Source organism: Ornithorhynchus anatinus, chromosome 4 (genome assembly GCF_004115215.2).
Source record: "Ornithorhynchus anatinus isolate Pmale09 chromosome 4, mOrnAna1.pri.v4, whole genome shotgun sequence".
NCBI classification, from domain to species: domain Eukaryota; kingdom Metazoa; phylum Chordata; class Mammalia; order Monotremata; family Ornithorhynchidae; genus Ornithorhynchus; species Ornithorhynchus anatinus.
In genome coordinates, this window is record NC_041731.1 from 19,541,161 (window position 1) to 19,552,176 (window position 11,016).

The 11,016-nt window shown below is 47.0% G+C and overlaps 2 non-coding genes across 2 annotated transcripts; one reads left to right on the forward strand and one right to left on the reverse strand.

Annotated features, from left to right (window-relative positions):
- The first annotated feature begins 289 nt into the window (after window positions 1–289).
- Window positions 290–372, forward strand: TRNAL-CAG. Its single transcript has one exon. It is a non-coding gene; the product is annotated as a tRNA-Leu (tRNA).
- Window positions 373–6,675: 6,303 nt separating this feature from the next.
- Window positions 6,676–6,748, reverse strand: TRNAP-AGG. Its single transcript has one exon. It is a non-coding gene; the product is annotated as a tRNA-Pro (tRNA).
- Window positions 6,749–11,016: the final 4,268 nt, after the last annotated feature.

Consider the following 11,016-nt stretch of genomic DNA (forward strand, 5'->3'; position numbering starts at 1 on the left):
GGAATCAGGTTGTCCCACATGGGGCTCACAGTCTTAATCCTCATTTTACAGATGAGGTAACTGAGGCACAGAGAAGTTAAGTGACTTGCCCAAAGTCACACAGCTGACAAATGGCAGAGCCGGGATTCGAACCCCTGATCTCTGACTCCAAAGCCCGTGCTCTTTCCACTGAGCCATGCTCCATTCCCGTGGTAGCGGGAAGTATAGAAGCACAAATCAGAATCTCGGGCAACTTGCCCTTTAGTCATTTGTCTGCAGTTGAGGACCGTCCGAAGAAGAACTTTTTGGGGTCAGGATGGCCGAGCGGTCTAAGGTGCTGCGTTCAGGTCGCAGTCTCCCATGGAAGCATGGGTTCGAATCCCCCTCCTGACAAGTTATTTTTGCTTCCCCGCCCTAACTTTGGCCATTCTAGTACAAGGAGATATCCCAAGGATCTTAACGGGGAGAATTTTGGGGCTACGGTGCTTGGTCGCGTGGGCCGTGACTCCAAACATTAATGGAAGTCAGAAGGACTCTCCCTGCTGCATCACGATAAGCACCATTAGATACTCTCTCCCCCCCACACACACCCTCCTTGGCTTACTATCTATAGTCGGAGACAGACATTAAAATAAATTGCAGGTAGATGAAATAGGAAAGTAGAAGAAAATGGACATGGGGCCTGTGATGTCTTCCGGCTGATGAAGGGGAGAAAAGATTGGGCTTTTCCGGTATTTGAATTTGGATCTCTCGCATCCTAAGTCAGAATCATATTCTTAGACCAACGAGCCATCCGAATAAATACTCTCAGAGTACTCTACTGTTTCTCAGTACTGGTACAAATGATGTCCTGCTTCGATCCGTGATTGGAAGGGGTACTCACCCATGTGTTAACGAGGCCTGTTACAATTGGCCAGCTGGTATGTTGAGAGGATCTGTGGGCAGATTTGATTCATTTAGTCAAAAGGAACGGGACCCCAGGACGATAGCTCAATGGTCGTCAGGGTCGTAATCCCCATTTTACAGATGAGGCACAGAGAAGTGAAGTGACTTGTTCAAGGTCACACAGTAGATAAGAGGCAGATCTGGGTATAAGAACCCAGGTCTTTCTGACTTTCCACTAGTGTTGAGTGTCACCGCCCATGTAGCCAAATCCAGTAACCTGAAAATCTTCCCCGTTAGGATCCTTGGGATATCTCTTTGTACAAGAATCGTCAAAGCTAGAGTGAAAAATAACATACCGGGGTTAGGATTCGAAACCAGGCCACCAGAGGAGATTGCGGTCTGAACGCAGCATTTTAGACTGCTCAGCCATCCTGACTATAAGGAGTTTTTCTCGGACGTCCCTCAACTACAGTCGACCGGACGAAGGGCAAGGAACCCAAGATTCTGATTTGCGTTTCTATCCTTCCCGCTAGAACGGGAATGGAGAGATTCAAGCACTTGAGGAAAAAGCAAATAAAGTACAGGGGCACAACATGTGATCCCAGCCGCATATAGTCCCTGATAGCCCTACAGATATAGCCGTGGTTTAGGCTGGAGCAAGCGAAAGTAGAAAATTTTCCCCAATTTCGCAGTCACAAAACGAGCATCTTGCCGGAAACTAAGTTGGAGCCAGGGACCTTTAGATCTTCAGTCAAACGCTCTCCCAACTGAGATGTCTTGGCCTACATTCTGCTATTTTTCACTACTGATAGTAGTGTTATAACAGGTTATGCCTCCTCATAGTTTCCATAACTGTCCTTGGTTCCACCATTCTTCTTGTCTCATAAGCCCGTAACCTTGGCATTATCTTTGACTGCTCTTTTTCTAATCCAACCCACAAATTCAGTCCATCACTAAATCCTGTCGGTTCCATCTTCACAACATCACTAAAATCTGCCGTTTCCTCTCCATCTAAACTGCTACCACCTAAACATAATCCCTCATCCTATCCCATCTGGATGACTGCATCAGCCTCCTTGCTCATCTCCCAGCTTCCGGTCGTTCCCCACACCAGTCCATACTTCACCCTCCAGCTCAGATCATTTAGCTTCAGAAACTTTCAGGATATGTCTCCCCACTCCTCAGAAAAACTCCAGTGGTTGCCCACCCACCTCCACATCAAACGAGAACTCCTCACCATTGGCTTTAAAGCACTTAATTACCTTGCCAGTCTTACTTCGCCTCGCTACTTTCCCACTACAACCCAGCCTGCACACTTCGCTCTTCTAATGCTAACCTTCTCACTGTGACTCAGTCCCGTCTATCTCACCTACGACCCAGCGCCCACGTCCTGCCTCTGGGCTGGAACGCCCCTCCAAGAGGTCTTCTCTACTAAGCCTCCCCTTCCTCTTCTCCCATCCCCTTCTGTGTCGCCCTGACCTGCTCCCTATGTTCTTCCCCCTTCCCAGCCCCAAAGCACTTATGTACATATCTGTAATTTATTTATTTCTATTGAAGTCTCTCTTCCCCCCCTAGGTTGTAAGCTAATTATGGGCAGGGAATGTGGCTGCTTATTCCTGTATTGTACTATCCCAAGCGCTTAGTACAGTGCCCGGGACACAGTAAGGGCTCAATCAATACAATGGCATGAATGAATGTGGAGAGGCAGAGGGCACAGGGAGATGTATTTGTAACCTGCGGTATTCTGCATCTCGGTAGCTGTCAGAGATTCTGCCTAAGAGGGCGGTTTGCTAAGATTTTCTCCCCCCGCTCCCCAGATGTCTCTTCTTCTCTAAATCTCTTGTTCTCTAAGCTCAGAGTCCTGCTCTTCTCCTCTCTACTCATCGAAATCGCAACGGCTGGCATCGGCCTCTTCTGAACCCAAGGCAGGAGACCCTGGTCAATTTGCCCCCGCACGAATCCCTGTGACATAGTGCGAAAATCACTAACCAGTCATCTCGTTGGTCTAGGAGTGTAATTCTAGCTTGGGGTGCGAGAAATCCCGCGTTCAAATCGCGGACGAGCCCAATCATTCCATCCCTTCATTACCCGGAAGGAGCCACAGCCCTCATGTCCATTTCCTTTTATTTTCTCTTTCTCTCTACCTGAAATTTATTTTAACGCCTGCCTCTGACTATAGAATGTAAACTAATGTTGCGCAGGAAAAGTCTGTACCAACTCTGCTGTACTGCGTTTTCCAAAGCACTTAGTAGAGTCTCCTACAAACAGTAAACTCTCAATAATGATCACTGATTGATGGATGGAGGGATTGACTGAGCTATCCTTGCAATCGTGGCCCGGGGAATCTGCTTTTAGGGACCAATGGCGTGTGACCAGTATACACTGGTTTCTATGTGGCCAGGAATCTTTGGACTCTGTGTCATTCTCTGCAGAACCTCGCGGCTGAGGCCCCAGAGGAGATTCCTTTAAAAATTCATTTCAGAAGCGCCCCACAGAATATCAAATTCTGGGAGTGGGACTGAGCGGACTAAGATGCTGGATTTAGTCCCCAGTCTCCCTGGTGATGTGGATTTCAATTTCAACACTGCTAAATCATCTTTTCCTCATTCAGTGATTCTGCAAAGCGAAGCGTCGATCTAAATTCAGTCTAGTCTGAAGTTTCCGTCTTCCATCTTCCTTTCCCTTGCTGAATATCTATAGGAGACCAAGGGTAAAAAATGACTAATTACTCATTCACCCTAGGGAAGTAGCCTACAATTCTGCAAGTGTCAAAGCAGTCCTCAAAACCTATAAGCAATCAATTCATCAATATTATTTATTGAGAGCTTTCCTTGTGCTATAAATGGAGGCATAGAGCAGTCTGAAGAAACAGGAGTGCACACTTCCTTCGCTCTCCCATGGCTGACCCTGATTATAGAATAATGAGATCTCAGCGTGGTGACTGCTGTGAGCTAGGGTCCCTCAATTTCCAAAAAGATCGAATAGGCAAAAGGGAGAAAGGAGGCGTATGAAATGCTTAGGTCCTGTCAGTGGTTTAACCTGGGTTTTGGATAAACAACGGTTAACGGTAGAAAATTAGCTTCCTTGCCCGGAAATAGAACCCAGGCCGCTGCCATCACAACGTCAAGTACTAGCCACTAGAGCACCTGAGAAGTAATTAAGTTCTAGTTTATACTGAAATCCCTCATACTGTTCATTGTAGGTTCTCTCGTTTGTTTTTAGTAATACATATTCATTAAACATACAATCTTTTAAAAAGACATTTATAAGATGCTTACTATGTATCAAGCACTATTCTAAGCTCTGGAGTAGTTTCCAGTTAATCAGATTGGACACAGTCCACATAGAACTTACAGTCAAAGGCACACAGTCCACATAAGGCAGCACGATTGCGTTGGTGATAGAGTGCTTTGCATAGCTACCTTTAAAGCAGTGTGGACCCGGCTTCTGTTCTCGGCCTACGCAAATGTTTTATTTTGGTTATTTAAACAATCGATGTCCTCGTGCTGGTTTTTACAGCGGTGTTGACAGGAAAATGAGGCGTGGACTTACTGGAATGAGGTGCTCCCATCCTAAACCCATCACCTCAGGTGCAATAGCAGAACTCTCTTTTAGCGGGATTAATTCAGTCATTTCTCAAACTCTTCTTATACGATAAATCCTGGGGTGGCTACAATACAAGAAGATCAGACCCACACTCTATATGACATGAGGTTCACTGTCCAAGGAGGAAGGAGGAAAACTAGCTTAATCCCATACAGATGAGGAAACTGAGCCACAGAGAGGTTAAGTGCAACAACGTGATGCAGCCGAGGCTGCGTATGGCTAGAGGGTGACAGAGCCCAGATTAAAACGCAGTTCTCCTCACTGCTAGGACCATGCTTGCTTCCCTAGACTCAGCTACTTCTCTGCACAGTGCGGAAGGATTGAGGCAATCCTCCCTGCCCCTACTCCCTCGAGTAGTTCGAATTGAATTCCAGGATAAAGCTGGTTGAGGGGAAGTTCGGTGGCGACAAGAAAAAAGATGATACTATTATCATCATCATCTCCCTACCGCAGCAATAAGAACTTCCGCTCCCTCCGATTTGGGGCTGAGAAAATCCTCCTAGTAGGGGATTAGAGTTCATGGCCTCTGGTCACCCATTCTCTGCCCTTTCCCTTGCCCGTGATCTTGCAAGGTCACAGACCCTGTGTCCGCAGGGTGGGTGATAGAGGGGAGGAAGAGGCTCCCTCGTGAGTGACACTTAGTGATCCTGGCTTGTGGTGTGTGAGGTCCTGGGGCTCTCAAGCAAAAACTCCTCAATAATGGCTTTAAAGCTCTCCATTACCTTACTCCCTCCTCCCTCACCTCCCTTCTCTCCTTCTACAGCCCAGCCCGCACACTCTGTTCCTCTGCTGCTAACCTGCTCACTGTGCCTCGTTCTCACCTATTCCGCCGTCGGCCCCTAGCCTACGTCCTACCTCTGGCCTGGAATGCCCTCCCTCCTCAAATCCGCCAAGCAATCACACTTACCCCCTTCTAAACCCTACTGAAGGCTCACCTCTTCCAGGAGGCCTTCCCAGACTAAACCACCTCCTCATTCACTTAATAGTTCAATCGTATTTATAGAGCGCTTTCTGTACAATTCGGCAACAGATAGAGACAATCCCTGCCCAAAAATGGGCTCAGAGTCCTCAGGTCCCCCTCCCCCATCTCCCCAACCCGCTCCCTTTGATCAACACCCCTCCCCGTTCCACAGCACTTGTATATATATGTACTTACCTATAAATCTGTTTTTTATATGAATGCCTTTTTTTTGTTGTGATGAGTATATTATGAGTATATTATGAGTCTATGAGTAAATAATGAGCCTATTTATGCCTGTTTACTTGTTCCGTGTCTGTCTCCCCCTTCTAATAACAATGTTTGTATTTGTTAAGAGCTTACGAGTGCTCAATAAATACAAATGAATGATGGCCGTACTGAAGATCTCGCATTTACTTGTCTAGCCAAAACTCTCGTTCATTCATTCAATCGTATTTATTGAGCATTTACTATGTGCAGAGCACTGTACTTAGAGTGTATATGGCAAAATTCACCGTTGACCGTGGTGTCTTCTGCAAATAAGAAAAGACTACTATACATATTCATCTCGTATACCTCGTCTGAAAAATGGGCTGCGAGTCCGGTGTGGGAGAGAGACATGTGATAATTTTGTAGGTACCTGAGAGATTAATACATTCACAAGAAACCAAAAAGCTCGTTGTGTCTGTTGTTATATCGAACTTTTCCAAGGGCTTAGTAGAGTACTTTGCACAGACTAGGAGCTTAATGAATACGATTGAAGGAATGAATATCATTATCATTATCATATTCTTTCCACCTCCACTCTTGACATCTTTCCTCTCAGAAAGAAAATTTTACACTGACCCCCACGTGATTTGAACACATAACCTTCTGATCTGAAGTCAGACGCGCTACCCTTGCGCCACGAGGTCATAAAATGTAACTTTTGTAAGAGCTTTTTAATCTTTCATATTTACCGCACGGAAATTTCCTAATAGGTGAGGTACCTGCACTTCCTATTCTTTCAGCGCCGATAAGCTGCTCCGTCGGCCTCGGGGCAAAAATGACGTCACCCATCCGGGTCTTGCAACCGTTTCCGCCTCACTGTCCTTCAGAATAGTTGGAAATATGAATCATGGGTGGGGAGGGCGCGTGAATCGTGGGAAAAATAAGGGGAAGGGGGACTGCGGGTAATTGTGTCCGGAGTCGAAGAAGTGATTGGATGGGGCTGGGAGTTTGGACAGGGTAGAAGAAAAAAAATGTGTGGAACCAGCCAGGAGTCGAACCTGGAACCTTCCGATCCCTAGTCAGATGCATTATCCATTGTGCCACTGACCCAATACAACTGGGGAGTTTCCCTCACGTTTTTTGTTTATCTTATAGCTGCTGTTCAGAGCACCATGATTCCTGCAGTTCGAGACGAGTCACCTATTCTTACAGAAAGCGACGACCCTTACCACAACAAAGAAAGGTCATTTCGGACGCTCCTACGACACTGCTTGGAACACAGAAGGCGTTTAATTAATACTACTGTCTGTGGCTGAAATAGATTCACAGCGAGCGTGAACTGCTGGTCTCCTCCCTCAAGCGACCCCTCTCTCCATCCAGCCGCTTGGGTCTTTGTCATCCTTTTCATCTTAGATATGTTTAGATCCAGACAAGGGCCCGGTGGATTGTCTTCGATGGACAGAAAGTCCTTCTCCATTCTTTCCTATATTTCACCGATTGGATCTCCTTTAATTCACTCCGTTCCCCGCCTCTCCTGCAGGGACACCCCGGAATCCCGGAGGAACAGAGAGTCCTATCAGGGGCCGAAGCTACCAGTCTTCTCGACCCTGACTCGCCCAAAGTTCAGTGTCCCGCCTTATGGAGCGGCAAAGTGGACATAGGGTAGTCCCTGACTAGAGCTTCCTCATCTCCCTCCTCCTTGCATTCTCCATGATTAATGAGATTTTTTTTTTCGCTGTCACGGACAGTGTTATGGTTATAATGAAAATATGTTCAGTATTGCGGAGGGTGATATTCAAATGCTGCAAAAATTCATTCATTCAATAGTATTTATTGAGCACTTACTATGTCCAGAGCACTGTACTAAGCGCTTGGAATATACAATTCGGCAATGGATAGAGACAATCCTTGTCTAATGACGGGCTCAATTTCCGCTCACTTTCAAACTGGGGACCTTTCGCATGTGAGACGAATGTGATAACCACTAGACTACAGAAACGATACGCTTTCACATAGAGTACTAGAGAATTCTCACCTATGAATCAACACCTTATTGTGGCAGTAGAGTTTGAAGCTTAGAGCTATGCCATCGAGAGATATTCTCTCAGCAGAGTTCCCCGTAATGGAAAGGTCTAAGACAACGCATCAGACAAAGGTGATTCACCTGTGCTGGGCAACAGCGACATTGGAAAGAGTCACAGGCGTATGATCCAGTAATCAAAATGTTAATCAAAAACAATGGCAGAGAGTGAAGTTTTTACTGCGATGAATAAGGCAAGGGTAAACAGCTTCTGTGTTTTTTACTAATAAAGCTCCCTGCATAAAGTCCATAAATGGAGTGGAGTTAGGTGTGGAGTTTAGAATTTGTAAAAAATAGATAGTTGTATATAGGGTTGCAGTAGGAGAGAAGCGAGGTGAAGTAGGAGGGCTCATGAACCCAAGAACTCTTTTCCCTTCCTCACCCGAGTCCTCAGGACCAGTGTTCCCTTCCTAAGGCTGCCAGAACCTCATAGTTGCGCCTTCTTTAGTCTCAGCCCAGAGGTCCTAAAGACGTTTTCCCCAGTAACCCTACTTCAAATCTTCAAATCTCTTCCCTGCTGACAGAGGGGTCCCCTGGGGAGAAGTAGATGGGATTTCCTTAGGTTGTCAATAGAGAATTCAAAGACGCCCCCTCTTCAACTCTCCCCTCCTTCCCTGAAGTATCTCTAGAGGAGATTTCCTGCCACTTTTCAAAATTCATCCCCTCCATCTGCACATCTAGCACCATTCCTTCTCACCTTATCGAGACTCTTGCCACCTCCTTTCCTCGCTCCCTAACAACCATCATCAACTGTTCACTCTCGAATAGCTTCTGCTCCACTGCTTTCAAACATGCCCATACTAAAAAAAACCAAAAACCCTCCCTTGACCCCACGACTCCTTCCAGTTATTGACCCAATCTCCCTCCTACCATTTCTCTCTAAACTCCCTGAGAGAATTGTCTACACTCCCTGACTCAAATTCCTCTCCTCCAAGTCTCTTCTTGACTCTTTCCAATCTGAATTCTGTCCCATTCCCTCCACAGAAACCGCCCTCTCAAAGGTCATCACTCACTCATCCTACTTCGTCTGGATTACTGCATCAGCTTCCTTGCTGAACTCCTTGCCTCCTGTCTCTCCCTACTCCAATCCATACTTCACTCTGCAGCCCGAACCATTTTTCTACAAAAACGTTCAGGAAATGTGACTCTTCAAAAAACGCCAGTGGTTGCCCATCCACCATTGGCTTTAAAGCACTCGTTCACCTTGCTCCCTTCTACCTCACTTCGCTACTCTCCTACAACCCAGCGCACACACTTCGCTCCTCTAATACTAACCTTTTCCCTGTGCCTCGATCTCGCCTGTCTTGCCGCCGATTCCTCGCCCACCAACCCCTCCCTCCTCAAATCCGACAGACAATTTCTCTGTCCGACTTCAAAACCTCATTGAAGGCACAAACCTCCAAGAGACCTTCCCAGGCTAAGCCCCCCTTTCCTCATCTCCCACTCCCTTCTGCGTCACTCTGACCTGCACCCTTCGTTCTCCCTCATCCCATCCCCACAACACCTATGTCCAAAGTAATTTATTTATTTATATTAATGTGTCTCCTCCTCCGCCCCCCCCCCCCGCCCTCCTGCTCGAGACTGTAAGGTCGTAATGGTCAAGGAATGTGTCTGCCTATTTTTGTATTGTACTCTCCTAAGCGCTTAGTAAAGTGCTCTGCACACAGTAAGTGCTCAATTAGTACGACTGAAAGAATGAATGAATCATCATCATCCTTACCAGTATCTCTGTACCGCTCCAGCCGGGTTTGGAGTTCAGAATCCCTCCCTGTAGGGAATAGAGTTCATGGCCCACGCGATCTCTCTTCCAACACCCTTTCCCGCTCCTCAAGCCTGCACCCCCACAGACCCCACGTCGGGAGGAAGGAGATGGAGGCGAGGAAGAGTTTCACCTCTGAGACTCACGAGTGTCTCCACCCTGGGAGAGGCCTCCGGAAGTCCCGATAGTCTAGCCAGCAAGGAACCCAGAGGGAAAACGGATTAATAGATGGTAGGGGTGCGGCTCTGCAATCTCTCACACTTTAAGCGAGGATCCCAGAGTTTGCAGTGTTCAAACCACGAACAAGCTGGAGGCGTTAAAGAGATGGGGAGAGGGTCTTAAATGTGGGAACGGTTGGGGGCAGTGTGAACCTTCCTAGCTAGAACTCGAGTCGTCTATTTGGAAATAAAAATCAGGCTATTCTTCACTCTGCTACCCGGATTATTTTTCTACAGAATTGCTCTGAGCCTGTCACCCCACTGCTCGAGAATCTCCAGTGGTTGCCTATCAACCTTCGTATGAAGCAAAAACTCCTCACTACTGGCTTCGAGAGTCTCCATCACTTTGCCCCCTCCTACTTCATCTCCCTTCTTTCCTCCTACAGCCTAGCCCGCACACTCCGCTCCTCTCCTGCAAACCTCCTCACTGTGCCTCGTTCTCGCCTGTGCCACCGTCGACTCCAGGCCCACATCCTTCCTCTGGCTTGGAATGCCCTCCCTCCTTACCTCTGCCAAACTAGCTCTCTTCTCCAATTCAAAGCCGTACTGAGAGCTCACCTCTTCCAGGAGGCCTTCCCCGACTGAGCCCGCCTTTTCCTCTGCTTCTCCTTCCCTCCCCATCGCCCCTACTCCCTCCCTCCGCTCTACCCCCCTCCCCACCCCACAGAATCTGTGTATGCATGTTCACATTTATTATTCCATTTATTTTCTCAATGATGTGTCTGTCTACTTGTTTTGTTTTGTTGTCTGGCTCCCCCTTTCTAGACTGTGAGCCCTTTGTTGGGTAGGGATTGTCTCTACCTGTTCCCGAGTTGTACTTTCTAAGCGCTTAGTACAGTGCTCTTTACACAATGAACGCTCCACAAATAGGATTGAATGAAATCAAAATAAAAAATCAAATATGTCCAATTTGGGGCTCAAAGCCACTACCACGAGATTAAGAGTCTCATGCTCTACCGACTAAACTAGCTGGGCACACAGGAAGTATGAAGATGGTCACAGAATAGTTTCGCTTACTCTGTTCTCATAGCAACACAGAGTGCTAGTTGTTTGAGTGTCAGTTTCAGTGTAACCAGGAAAGAAAGCAAGCAAGTTTCTTTGCAGAAACTTTACCCTCGAGCCCCAACGGCCTCGAATTGTAGAGCAGCTTCCTTTGGTCTGTGCATTCCATCTGAAGCCTCCAACGGGATTATTGAGGAGTCGTCGTGGGCTAGGATAAAAAGTAGGGTCGCTGGACTGAGAGTTGTGGGTGTCATTAGGAATGTGGGACAGTGAAAGGGGACATCTCGGAGTTGAAATTGATCATTTCTTTAGGTTATCG